Source organism: Nothoprocta perdicaria, unplaced genomic scaffold (assembly GCF_003342845.1).
Source record: "Nothoprocta perdicaria isolate Ctin4 unplaced genomic scaffold, notPer1 scaffold_86, whole genome shotgun sequence".
NCBI lineage: Eukaryota > Metazoa > Chordata > Aves > Tinamiformes > Tinamidae > Nothoprocta > Nothoprocta perdicaria.
In genome coordinates, this window is record NW_020456154.1 from 2428680 (window position 1) to 2443307 (window position 14628).

A 14628-nucleotide genomic window follows, 5' to 3' on the forward strand; every position below is an offset into this window, starting at 1 on the left:
AGAAATGAGTCATTTGACCACTTTAATAAGACTTACCCATAATAATGCATTTGTGGTTTAATTCTAACTTCAGATTAATGGTCTGAGGTAGTCACAAGAATAACCATTGAACTATAATCATCAAACTGTAATTAACATTTACATAGCTGTTTTCCTCTGAACTTCTGGAAACTCTTTATAAAGCAGACTTTTTTGTCTATCCTTTGAAAAGCAGGGACAGAGAGCATATGCTGGTGGGGAAGAGAGCATAAGCGATTCACCTCTCTGAGAAGGTGGCTGAAAAAAGGAGTCAGATTTTTCATCTCTGGTGCTTTGCTACCTGTGCTGCTTCAGAATGAACCGCTCCATCTAATCACCCTACAATTGTGCTACATTTGTCCCAGCTAGAAACATCTTGAATTCATYTTAGTAGCTTCATCCCATTTCTCGAATGAAAGCATGCCTATAATTTCTAACCAAAGGGTCTGGCAGAGACCTTCAGCTCCAATCTGGTAACAATAACATTTTGTTCCTTTAGCAGATCTGAATAACTTCTCCAAGGCAACGACAACAAGAAATGACAGCATGGAGCTGCACATTCCCTATCACTGGACATCCTGAAAGGTTTTTGCTGAAGTCCTGTGGATCAGGTTGCATTAGTCTAATAGTATCACAGAAATCAGTGCCATCCTAGTCCTTGACAAAAATGAAGGACCATTATTTACTGTAGATGCTGAAAGTTTTTGCCTTATTTGGTTCTAAATGACTCAAATGACAAAGCTTACAGCCCCTGCTCTGGGGTGACCCCTCCACAATTTCAGTGCTCTCCATGACATTCAGCTTACATTTTCCGTATGAGTTTCATCCTTTAATCCTCCACAAAACCCCTTATAAGCTGAACAATTCTTCCTCCCTCATTATGACCCTGTTTTTTTTGTTTTCAAACTGACTGTTCTGTGTGACCCAGGCCACCAATTTCAGGGGAATTAGTCCTCTTCAAGCACAAGGAAGACACAATCCTGCCGATAATGTTTGCACACCATAGACACCTTAGAGCCCTCAGACTGCTCTGACTTRTTCTAAGTCACTTAGAACTAAGTCAGACTAATTCACATAGCTATCTAGTGTCCTTAATCTTTCTTTGTAAATCCCTCTGGGACATAGATATTGAGGGCAAAATTCTCAGTTGGATTAAAAACAATTAGATGGATGACCAAGGTCCGAGAACCATCGTAAATTAGCTCCAATCAAGAGGGTGGAACCTAGGACAAAGTCCAAAGGGGATAGTAAATAATGCATTGGGGAGAAGGGGATGGAGAGCACAGCAAGTCAGTGGAGTTGGGACCAGCTTTGCTAGCATATCATGTACCTAGCAGAGGGAGCAGAGTGTGTGCTACTGAAGGAGAAGAGAGTACCAGTGCAGGAGAAGAAAGCTGCACTTWAAAAGGGCTCCACATATAAACACTGGACTGAGAGGTTACCTGACTCTTATTTAGAAAATTCATGTGGAAAACTTGCTGCAAATCATTTTTTGATCAATGCCTAATGATGAAGGTGTCGGGGAATCTTTCCCCTTAGATGGAGTTTTGRCATTTCATAGCTTTTAACAGTACCACAGTACTGAATTGCTCCTGTTTTGTGGTGGCAGTGAGAAAAGATTTGGAATGTGAAGGGGTCTATATGCTTTTGAGGATTTCTTTTTTTAAAAAAATAGGGTTACACATGTTCTTACCTCAGAGAGACAGCGTGCAGAGGGGATGCTGTATGCCCTCTATACCTATGTGCTGTCTGCTCTGTACATCCAAACAGGAACACAGTGAAAACCTTAGACCAAAGAAAAAGTTGTGATTTAAAGCAGCTAAATATCTAGTTCTGTATACCTGTTTACCAAGCTGGCTGTCCTTTTCCCACTCTTATGCTCTGTCTTAATCTTTGCTGGAAACTGCAAAGTATCCTTCCTTTATTACCTTATTTCTCCTCTTAGTCCAGAGTACATGCCTAAGCACCTTCTCTTATTTGCTATGCCCCTCTCCCTTCCCTGTTTTGCTATATTTTTGTTTCAGAACCAGAAAATGTTGCCCCCGGTAGCTTAGGGATCAGATGAACCAAAGTCTGCCCATCTGTGGGAGAATGACCCCAAAAGACTGAATATAAATAAGGACCAGATCCAAAATATACCTGTTAGTAGAATAATTCAGATGACTTTTGATCCAGCCTGGAAAAGTTTGGCTTCTAGCTGCATTTCTTCTTTGATTGCCTTAATGCACACYTACCCTATCCCTGGGCCAGTTTTTAACCCACTCCCATGATGTTTTGCACTTTCTTGATTTTGCCCAAATCCATCATTTACAGTGCCTGTCCAGCAATACCTACAGAGTTTAACATTGTTTTCAGGTGACTAGCAATAACAACTCACCCTTGCCCTCCTGAAACCCAGCAGTATGAAAAGGGCAGGAAGGAAAAATGCCTTTTATTCCAGCTCCTTGAAGCTGGGAGTTTCTGAAAAGCTTTCAGAGTGGTCAAAAATGAACCTGATGTCAAAACCACACAGCAATTTCAGATTAAGTGCTTTAAAAGGAAATCCTAAAAGTTTTTGTATTATATCAAAAAAAAAAAAAAGAAAAAAAGAAAAAAAGAAAACTCACCTGGGAGCAGCAAGGAATTCAATACTTAGATGTTTTCATAAGCATTGCAGGTGGTGAATATCCCCTCATAGGACAGCTTGCTTTGGCACTGGGCCTCTGACCGTTACCCTGGAACCAGCACATCAAGTAGTACATGATGACCACCTGAATGATCCACAGCCTGTTAAGAATTAAAAAGTGTTGGCCAGTAACTACATGCCAGGAATTCATAGTAGCTGCCTCTTCTGCATTTCAGAGCTCTCCACTAATCGCTTTCTTTGCCACCTCTTTCCTCCACTTTGTCACACAGCTGCGGTCCAGTTTACGGGGAAGCAATTCACTGAATCCTTCAGAATCTTCGATACATGTTGCTATTTACAGCCTTTCAGGCCCCAGGCCTTGTCAGCTTTTTAATGGCTTTGAATGCTTCTAAAAGCAGAGAGAGGCATTTCGTCTGCTTCTCAACAACAGGAAAAGCCAATTTAACACTTTTCTTCCTCCAGGAAACACATTCCTGACTCTGCCATGGTACCTTTTGCTCTGTTTGTGTCTGTCAAAGCTAAGAAAACATTTAGGGGCCCGCAGCAATATCACCTTGCTTCTCAGTGATTTTCCACTCCAGGCCTTCAGAAGCCTTGCTATTCCTCCTTTTCTTTCTTTTAGCTCCCAAATCATAGAATCACAGAATCGTTAAGGTCAGAAGGGACCTTTAGAGATCTAGTCCAAACCSCCTGCACATGCAGGGTGACCTAGAGCACATGGCACAGGACAGTGTCCAAGCAGCTTTGGAAGATCTTCAGAGAAGGAGACTCCACACTCCCTCTTGGCAACCTGTTCCAGTGCTCTGCCACCCTCACCGTTAAGAATTTTTCCTTCAGTTCCTGTGGAACTTTTGATGCATCAGTTTGTATCTGTTTCCTCTAGTCCTATCGCTGTCCACCACTGAAAAGAGGCTGTCTCCTGGCTGGAGACATGAGGCTCAAGAGGGAGCACATTAGCCCCATCACATATCCCACATTCAGCTGTGCTAGATTCTTTTTATGGGCTTCACCTATTTAATTTACACTGCATATAAAAGTGATTCCTTAAAAACCTTGATATCTTAAAAACTTGTAGTACAGACTGCAAAAATACACTAGCAGCACTATGTTATTTGATGTTTTGAAAAGTCAAACATGACTGTGCTGAGCTACACATTGCTTTTTAAATATTAATAAACATTAGACAAACTCAGATTTCACCGTTGGGCCAGAAGCTGCAATACGTGATGGGCAAGCAGGCATCAATGTTTTGGCCAGACTTTGCTTAGCTCTGAAATAAATGACAAAAAGTCACAATAGTGCTATGTGAAATCATGAGCCATTTGTATTTGTGGATCCATTTCTCTATGAAGCTGTCAGTGTGAGAACAGTGTAAAAAATAAACCTTCCTCTGGTGCCCTCCGCTAACGAGCTCATCCAGCCTCTAGGCTTTTAGATTTACAAGGTCACACAGAGATGCCCACATGTAGCTTCCGCAGTGGCATTTTCCAGTACAGAATGAGAGCAGTGGCACATGTAAATCTTGCTCATCTTTCCATATCCGGCTTTATTTTCTTGTCCATCATCTGTAGGCTCTGCCAGCCTAGTCCCCAAAAGTTCCTGGCATATCAGCACCTTCCACAATGATTGTAGGTTCTTGCACATTATGGAAGACCCAAAGATATGAGGGATGTACTTAACCACTGGACAGATCTGATACTATAAATGCTATRAAAGGGATTAATGTATTAATATAAAAAATACTCCTGCTGCTCTTGCTTTATTCCCTTGCCTTGCTAATCTCTTTTTGCTACCCTGAATTTGGGGCCATTCTGTATGAAGTTATTGGGGTTATCCAGACAGGAATAGGGGCACTGGCTTTTCCACCACATTCCCAGGCAGTGCAAAGCACCTCCTTAATGCCATGAAATGATTCCTGGTGCAGGGAGCTGCTCACAGGCAGTTCCCCTCTGTTTGCTTGGAGTAATAGAAGAGCACTATACAGGATGAGGGTGCTGAGGTTCTAGAAAGCATATGATTCCCAAGCTCTTCCCTATTTATAATCAGGGAAAAGACCTCCCACCAACAAGTCTCAAAGAGCAGCCTACATTATAGGTGCTTGGATGATTCTTTACTGATGGCATTTAACAGGGCAGTGTATCCAGCCCTCCTCAGTTCAATTCCCCTGCTCTCAGGCACTTTTAATTTCAGTGACTTTTAACTTTCAAGCTTACATTTTCCTGTGTTATTTGTGTGCCTCAGGCCAATTTTGTAGATCTAAAAAGTTCAGTCATCTCTGAAAAGGAAGCTGGGAAAAATGTGTTGCTTTGCTCATGGCGGCAAAATCTGGTACCTTCTTAAAAAAGAACAGGTTTTGGAACAGGAACTGGAAATTTGACGTGGACACATGCAAGTTCTTTTCTTTCTTTTCTTTCAGTCATGCTCTTTATTTTCACTGTTGCCAACTACAATTGTCTGGCCAAGATATAAGACTTTGAAGAGCATCAGTTTACACAGATTTATTCTCTATTCTCCATATTASAGCAATTAAATTCCCCAGGGAATTGATGCTCTGATGGCTAAGCATGATTTGCCATACAGGCATCATTCTTGGTTTGCTACACACAATCCATTGCCTAGGATATCAAGATAGCCACAGCAGCCTGTTTTTCCTCATTTCTGTTTGCCTTACTGTGTTGATTGTGGAATTGGGAGAGCACAGACACCTCCTTAAGATTAACAGGAGGATCAGATTCCTCATGGGAGGTGAGTTGGGGAGAGGATTGTATCTGGAGACTGTCCAGGAAGAAGAGAGAGAAAACAGCAAGAATAACTGCATGAGCGGGAGATCAAGGCTGAATGAATCAGGAGACTGTGCTGGAGGGTTAGGGAAGAAAGTCTGGAGGGTCTCTCCCTGGAGGGTCTTGCTTTATGGAGCAAGGATGGGTGGGTGGCAATGGGGCTGTCTAGTAAAGAGCTGGTGGCTAAGATTTGGTCTGAGACATGATGAGGGACAGGCTCAKCCCCTACAGGTATCCTAAGATACCTGTATCTTCTGTCACTCAGAATTAGTGACACTGTGGGTTTAACTAACACGAGGCCCCTTTTCTGTGCACTTGGCCTGATGGTGACATCRTGCTGTATTTGGCACTGGGTGCTTACAAAAATAAGAACCTCAGAATCTCTGATAGTGGCAGGCAAAGCTCAGGAACGCTGCTAGACTTTGCCACCCTGTGCCCCAGTACTATCTGTACTATGGGGGGTACACTTCCTCACCTGAGACATAAGTCTGTGGGGCTCAGATATCCCCAGGTGAAACGCTATAGAGAGCCCAGTGGGCTAGGAATACTTTAGAGCAGGCAGAAGGAGAGAAAGTTCACAAGAAATAGCAAAGACCAAAACAAACAAAAAGAGTCCTACCTAAGGCCTGTTTTTCAATAAGTCCTTCCAGCCTATGCATTCAATGGAATTTGATCCTGAAGGGAAGAAAAAACATTTGGAGATAATATAATCAAGCCATAGTGAGCTAAACAACTGGACATGCTATCACTGCTCAGCAGTAGCCTCTGTTTCTCTCCTTGGCATCATTTTCCAGTGCGATGTCTCCCGAACTCCATGACTGAGAATGTTCTTTCCTTTATATCTGCAAAGTGTTTGCTTTGGCCTCATCCAYGTGGCTTGTGCAGAATAAACATCCAGAGCCTCTCCCCATCCTACACAAACACCTGCATTCCTGGGGAGTTACAGTCCTCCCAGTTTTCACCCACAGTGTTTGCGGACTGACTGAAGTCTGCATGTGAATGCAAGCTGTCATATGTGACAAGCAAATCCATTTTCAGACTCAAATATTCCAAAATGGCCCAATACTTTACAGATGTCATAAAGAACTTCTGGCCCTCCTAAATCCACAAACTGCTTACAGAACAACCATATTCATATAAACAGTTACAAAATTCAGGGTGCAATTTGGCAACCACTGAGTTATGATCTATACCTTACAAAAACCTTCCCCTGTAATTGGGTGCCAGGAATGGCTCCAGTAGAGATGGTAAGGCTGGTTCAGCCGTTATTGATATCAATAGGAAAATATCCATTATCTTGGCCAGAGGCAGGGAGTGATGTATGTTGCAAAAAAACTCTTAACACCTACTCACTGAATAAAAGTACAGGCAGAGGGCCTTTGATGTTATGCTGGGAATTATGTAAGCACAGGCCTGCATTAGCAGAATGTTCCAAGACTTAATATCATCCCAGGCAATTTATCGTTCTCCAATATAAAAGCTGCTGTCCTTAGGTAAACAACAGAACATTGTGTATGGCGGCATCTTCTTTTTTTTTTTTTTTTTTTTTTTTTTTTTTTTGCTTAGCTCAGCTACCTTAGAAATGCTGCTTTAATAAAGTTAAATATGTACTCATGCTGAAAGAGCTATGAAAATGAGTTCTTCATATGGAAAGCCAAATATTCTCAGCTCTTACAGGATCTATTGCAAGTCACGGCATCAGCCCAGGAAATCTTACAATTATGCAATTATTCTTTGTTGGTGTAAGTATTTACCAGAAACAAAATAATCTTGTGTTGTGCTTGTGCATGGGGTGATGCTGACCAGGGAGACAAATCCCAGCCTCTTCTCCCAGACCATTAGGCCATGGTTAGGCTTTTCCATGTTTGCTGCCCTCACACCATAACATTTAGTTTTCTAGCTGTACTGTGACCCAGCCTGAMAGGGGATTACCTTCTTCCTCCGTACAAAAGCTGTAGATCCAGTCTTCTGAAGGGCAGCAAAAGCTTAGGGCCTATGGCCTGATGAGTAAATGATGTAACAACTCCTACATCTAAGGTCCATCAACAGTTTATTGCCAGGTACCTCATGGTAGCCTGCAGTGGTGTACCAATATATAGTGAGACTGAATACAGAACCCAAGCAGCTCAAGTTTTCCTCTGTGTCCAGGAAACTATGCCTTTGGTTCTGCAATGTCTAAGTCAGGCATAGTGTGGATATTGTCCTTATGATAACATATATATAAATTATGTTATATGTAAATATATATATATGTTAACAATGCTTACCTTCTTAGAAGGCTGTCTTCACCATCCAGCATGATAAAGAGATGCAATGTTAGACATTTTCATTCAGGCTCACAGACTAGCTTCCCTTGAATCACAAGTAGCGAAAGAAGACTTAAAAAAAAAAAAAAAAAAAGCAGGTAAGGATGGCTTAATTAAAAGATAAACACAAAAGAAATCTAAACAATCAGTGGTAGCTCAAGTCTAATTGAATTTCATCATTTCATCGTCGGCAGAGCTGCACTTATTTTTCCCTTCCTCCCAAACTGAGAAGCTCTCGACAGAAAATCTCCCTTATCAAATTTCACATTCAATTGAATTAGTTCAGGAATCTTTAAGGAAAAAGTCTTAAAAGGAAACTCTTTAATTACAGGGAAGGCAGTTAAACMCACCCCCCCTCTGACAGACTGTTCAGCAAGGTAACTGGAGGGTATCAGCACTAACAATCTACCCCTGTTTTCTAGTGGTAAATTTGGCACGTGTCTCAGATCTGTGGAGAGGAGGCTCCAGAGCCCTCCAAGGAATTGGATTGTAATTCTAATGTGATGGCATCAGCTAATTAGMAGCTCTAACAAATCTCACCTCTTCAGCCCCTCTCTGTGTTTTTTGCCAATAATGGCTAAGAGTGAAGGCCGCAAGAAGGGGAGGGGAGGTGGGGGGAGTTGTACATCGTTACTGGAGGTTAGACATCTGCAAAGAATAAAAATGACTGCAGTATTTAATGACACTCCTGCTTAGTTCTGACAAACAGGAGCATTAGTATCTTGCAAACAGGGACAAATWAATGTGAAAGATACTAAGGAGAGACAAGCCCCATAGCCCCTTCTCTGGTCCTTTGCACAGAGGTACATTTTATTGTTATTGAATTAAGGGACTTAGCAGCCTTTAGAACATCAGTTCTGATGTTTATATGCATGCAAATATAAATATATAATTTCCTTGAGGTTCTGCTTTATTAAAATTCTTAACTACAGAGATTTTCTTGCTCCACTGTTTCCTCATACATATCATGCAAAGCAGCAAACACTCTGTTTACCACAAAAAGAATAATCACTTACATGCCAAAGGCAGAAAACACTCTAATTGCTGCCATCCTCAAAAGAGTTTTCTGCTGCACTCAGAAAGTTTTGGTTTTTTTTTTACCTCCATGGCACTGGAAAATTCTCCCACTGAAGTATGGGTAGTCCATTTTTCATTGAAATCACAGCACTTCCCAAGTGCCATAAAACCACTGTATTTTACAAATRCCATAAAATTGCATAGAATTTTATAAATGCCATAAATGTGASCATGCAAAGAGTGAAAAATGCTCCAAGTGTGGCTCTGTCTCTCCCAAATAACTGTGACATCCCTGTCACAGTACAAAGCTTTTGAGCAGTCATACCAGTGCACAGAGCAATGTAAAGTGCAAATGATGACACCAACAAATGCTCAGTGCTGACACTTAAAAGAGCAGCTATAAAAAAYAGCAGTCCATGATAAAAAAAGCACAGCATCAGCTATTGAATTTATGCAAAATATGTATTCACTGTACAAACATACCAAGCTACAAAATATAACTGATAAAATAAGTGATTTGCTTGCCTCCTGCTTCCAGAACCTCTCACCGTCTCCAGTAAAGGGCAATTCCCTAGGGGTGCCAGTATTTCTCTAGCAGGAAAATAYTTTCTAGAAGTAGAGAAGAAATTCATGAAGACTTTTTTCTCTTTTGCTGGCAGCAAAAAGCCATCTTTCTAATCTAAATATAGCTTGCAGAGCTCATTACAAGTTCCTAGTGAAAGAGGTAGGAGTGGAGATGTTAAATAATAAAATTATCAAACATAATCAAAATGGATTACTTCTCCCATGGGTAGGACCTCTTCGACCAGCTCATAAATATCCAAATTGTACTTCTAGACTTTTCCACAGCTTGAGAGGGTCCTGGAGTATGGGGGACTGGTTGTGTTAAATGTAAACTCTTGGTAAACTGCTGTAACAGCTGATCTATCTGTTTTCGGCCAATGCAAAGCAGCAGTCTGACAGAAAAAAACATTTAGATGCACTTGCACTTGCTCAAGGAATGCACCTGAGCTATTAACTCCTCTCCTTTTCTCAGGTGGGGTCCTACCCCACCAGTGTGGAGCAAGAAAGAGCAGACAATTAACTGGACTTTTACAGTGTTGCACATACACGATCTCTTACCCCATTTAGCACTTTTATTTGAAGTGAATAAAATTTCTCCTTGCAATTATGAGATGTGTCTGCCAGTAAAGGTCAACTTAAAAAAAAAAAAAAGAGGAAAATGTTGGATAGGTTGGCATTTCCCTGTTTAAAATAAAGGTTTTTACTACCTAAATACAATGGAAGCAGAAATCACTATTTTGGTGACTAGAATACGTTTAGTTCTGAATGGGGGCCAAAGTTCTTTTTCCCTTGGCTAATTTCTGCAGGATCTTGTGCCTCAAACCTCAGGTTGGCCACCTGTATCCTGCTCTCCAGGGAACATGCAACAGAAATCATGTAGATAAGCTTAGGAAAAGGAAAGTTTCTCTGGAAATGCCGGCAAGCATCATGTCCAAGAGCTAAGTAGCAGGCACATAGCTATTAAAGGATGCAAATTACTCTGTCTGCACTCCAATGGAGAAGTAACCGACTGTTCTTAACAGGTTCATATTTGTGTCATGTCATCTGCCTGTTCAGGGAAGCCATTCACCAAAGAGCCAAGCTTCAGGCTGGGAAGAGGACTCATGGTAATATTGGGAAGGATTCTCACATCAACAACATTTTTCTACAGAAAGGCAGGCCAAGTTTTGCCAGGAAAGTCATCTACATACACAAATACAGATACATTTTATGCTGTTTGGATGCTGAGTTCCCTTTACAGCAGTCTCATTTTTGGCACAACGTGGTGGGCAAGGATCCCTGTAAATGGAGGGCAACGTTTGCCAGGTGCCAAGAGATTCACTGATCAACCAGTGAACTAAAACCCACTCCTGTGCTCTCTTAAATACATACTTGTTTCAGCTCACATTTTCTCCACAAAGAGCTGTCTCAATGAAGAAAATAATCAAAGTATCTGGAAACCACTTGGACATTTTCAGGGTTTTCTGCAAATTCTTCTATAAATCTGCAGTTTCCATAAATAGACCTCTGACATTTCAAGCAGAACCTCATGGGAGCACTAAGGAGTTAACACACAGCAAGGGGACAACAAAGCAAATTTATTGCTTGCAAAATCTAAGCAAAGGCAAGGCAAAGTCCTTTCAGGCTAGTCTTGCTCAGGGAGGCTCCATTTGTCCAGTTTGGGGTTAAAAATCTGACACAATCGCAGATGTTTCCCATATATTTCCATCCTATTAAATGTTGCTGCAGGTGCAGCTACAAGTCCTTCCAAGGGATTACTTCTTTCATTCTTACACCTGGTCATATGAAAATCTGAAGGGAGAAAGCAATGCTCTGCTCTGGCTTTGTGATTAAAAGGATTTCTCTTGCCACATCCTGCAACATCACAACTGAATGCCACCACACTGTGTGAATGCTAGCTGTCCTGCAAGACTCTGCTAATTGTTTCTTTTTATTTTTTTTTTTCCAGGCAGGAATGGTTTTAAAACCCCTGAGTTTTGTTCTAATACTAGAAAAAAAAAATCCTGAAGCTCAAAGCCAAACTCAGATAGAAGCAACATATTAGGTAGGAACTTCATTAAATGCTCACTGCAACCTCATGTCCTCTTATTAGCTGGGAAGCGTAAAGCCTGTGCCCCTGATGATGACAGCATGAGGATGTTCATTAACTGAAGGTAGCACTGTTGCTTTCCTATTGCTGAACTTGGCAAATGCACGCTCTTCTCCTGCCCTGAAACACCTCTCAAAATCAGTGCTGCTTTGGTAATACTGTTTAATCTAAGCCTTGACCCATTTATCCCATTATGGGGTATTTTTCATCTTACTTTTCATACCTCTTGCTCTAAGCAATGGTGGCACTGCCCACTACAGTATCAATATCCACATGCCAGACACAAATGCCATTGGCCCATTAAAAAAAAAAAAAATCTGAATGTTGGAATTTTCTTTTGCAAAATATATATTTTACTATATGTTACCCTGCAGCTGGATTTTTCTGCCATCTATGAAAGGCTGTTCAGTCTGGTATTTGCTCCTGAGTGGAATCAGAAATGGTATGCAATACATCTGTGTGTCGTACATGCCAAGAAACAAATAGCAACACAGCTTGGCCCAAGTTGATCCTGCCTTTCCACAGATGCTGTACCTCAATATCTCTGCTGATGAGGCAAAGCACTTACCAAGGAACAACAGTCATACAGAAGTTTGGTGAATCAGTCCACAGCACTGATGGGAACTCCATCATGACCCCACTTTGCTCATTATTCTGGCTAGAAATGGGAACAAGTAGCTCTTTGTCGTAAGAGAACTCATGTCCAGTACCACCTAGGCTTTAATCTCTGGGAACAGCTCATGAGGACCTCCAGCTCCCTCTCAGCAGATGAAAATTAGAAGGTGTAATGGAGCACTGACTTCTGCCACACACTCCACATGGAGCTGTGCTGAAAGCTCGTTGCCAGTGCCTGGGTATTAAGAAACAGGGTTGAAAATGCAAATGATGTGGACTTTTGCCATGGCTGGAGAGTATGACAGAGTGGAAGGGAGAACATAAGATCCATGCTTTGGTCCTGGAGCATCCCAAATATCCCCAAGTGTCCCAAATTGATTGGAATGGATAAAAAGGCTAGGTAGCTCCACAGAATGGACAGAGGTATCCCACTGACCAGACAAGCCAGCTGCCTTTGCATTTTCTTTATCAGCCATCTGCTATATGACGCCAGTCCCACAGTGTACAGATAGGATGGGAGCGAAGAGACCTCCCTGCTATCTGTATGAAACAATCAAGTCATTTAGCAGTAATTAGAATCCTAACCAATTTAACTCATTTACAATTATATGATGGCTCTTAACAGCTCCAGAGTTCTAAGACGTTATTTGAGGAAGGTCATAAACCAGTCAGGGGTGCTGGCAAGGCTGAAAGGGAGGTTGGAGCTAAATAAGGAAAAATAAGGTGGCTCATAAGACAGTTTAACCCTGAAATGTTTCAGTGGGAACAAGTGATTTCAGGGATCAGTGAAAAACGTTACCATACTAATCCTCCTTTGCTTTCCAGAGCAAAGAATATAGTGTGAGCAGTCAAACGACTCTCCATCGTTGGTTTCTGTGCCTGTGAAATAAACAAAGTAGTGTTGCCCTCTTTAATGAAGGAAGGGAAAAATGCTTTCAATTTCTTATGAAACAGCAGTATTTTATCAAGGTTTAGTATTTGCTTTAAGCTTGCTGCTATTTTCATTCATTTTCTTGATATTTTAAAAGTACCAGGAGACCAGAACTCCTAGAGATGCTGTGGCTGGAGCTTACCCCACATATTAGATATAACTTCAAGTGCTCTCAACTGGTCTTGCAAAGGGCTGAATTCAATTTTAAGTGCTCTACACCATGCTATAGAGAGTCTCCACTATATTCGTAGAGAACTAATTTTCCTAGGTTAACTTGACATATTGCAAATTGCTTGCTTTGAATCCACCACAATAAGCCTTGCAAATAAGGGGATTAGATATCTGCTTTCACATCCATAACACGCTCTTGTCTTTTTCTTTGCCAGTGTGCTGTCTCCTTGTTCATGACATACACCACATTAGGAACTAAAGCTCCCACAGGTCTTTACAATAACATCGTCAGCCTGGCCCGTGTGGCTGATCTCCTTGTGCAGGTTCTAATGTCCACAATGATAAGGGAACTATTGCTGAGCTGGTAAGGTCTGATCACTTGTGCTATCAACAGCTCGCTCACTGATTCATGATGTACTGGGGGACAGCAAAGATGTGGATTAAATGCTGCAACCCATTGCTAATCTTTTTGAGTCAGTGCTAAATTTGTTCTACAAACATTTGCCCTGATGTGTAAGCAATGGTGTATTCAGCGCTTCCTCTTCACTGTTTATGAAGCTGCAGGAACTCTTTGCTCCCAGGTGCCTCATCTAAGCAGCACTCAGTGAGAGAAGCCATTCCCACAGGAAATGAGACCCTGGTCATCCCAGGGAGATACAGATCTTGGATGGTTTTGCCCATCTTTTCTCTTCCACTGTATAATATTTGGGCTTCCATCTGCATCGAGAGATCTTTTAGACACTGGAAACATTTTACTYAAAGAAGAAAAAGGCATACATGAGTGAAAAAGGGCAAAAACACTAGTAGAGAGTGACTGTGAGGAAGCACATTGTCATGAGGAGAATCCAGTTCTTGAATACAGATCTCGACTCTCAGTAGTTCTGCACGAGCACGGTTGTGCTGGCACCAGTATGGTTAGGTGCCAGCACAATGAACTGAAAATTGTGAACGGCCTGAAAATTGGGGTCTTTGCTCAGGAAACCATCTGCTTTAGATTTTATGCTGATACATCAGATATAATGCCCCCACCCCAGATAGGCAGTGATCCTCTGAAACCAGCAGTTGGTTGCAACCAACACACCTCTCCAAAAACAGCTCCATGGAGGAGAGTGCTGCAGCCAGGAGCACTGCTGCCTCATGGAGCATGGCACACCAAGGCAGGGACTGAGACCTTCCAGGCAGCTGAAACGTTGCCTTTGCCTAACAACAAAAAAAGGAGTAGGCATTGCAAGCTTAATCTTCCAACACCATATCTCTGTGTGCAAGACTGTATATAAACTCTCAGGGGAGGACTGTGTTGACTGAAGTACGGGGAGAAACTGAAGAAAAACTCTTTTGCTTGCTCTCTGTGCTTTATCCCCGAGGAAAAACAATTCATGCCAGGAGTTAAAACTAAAGGAAGCAGGAGAGGGCACCAGGCATAAGGAGGAAAGAGAAAGAACAACTTTAAAGAGAGGCAGAGGAACAAAAGAGGCAAAATAGATTTAAATTGTTCATATATTTAACTATCT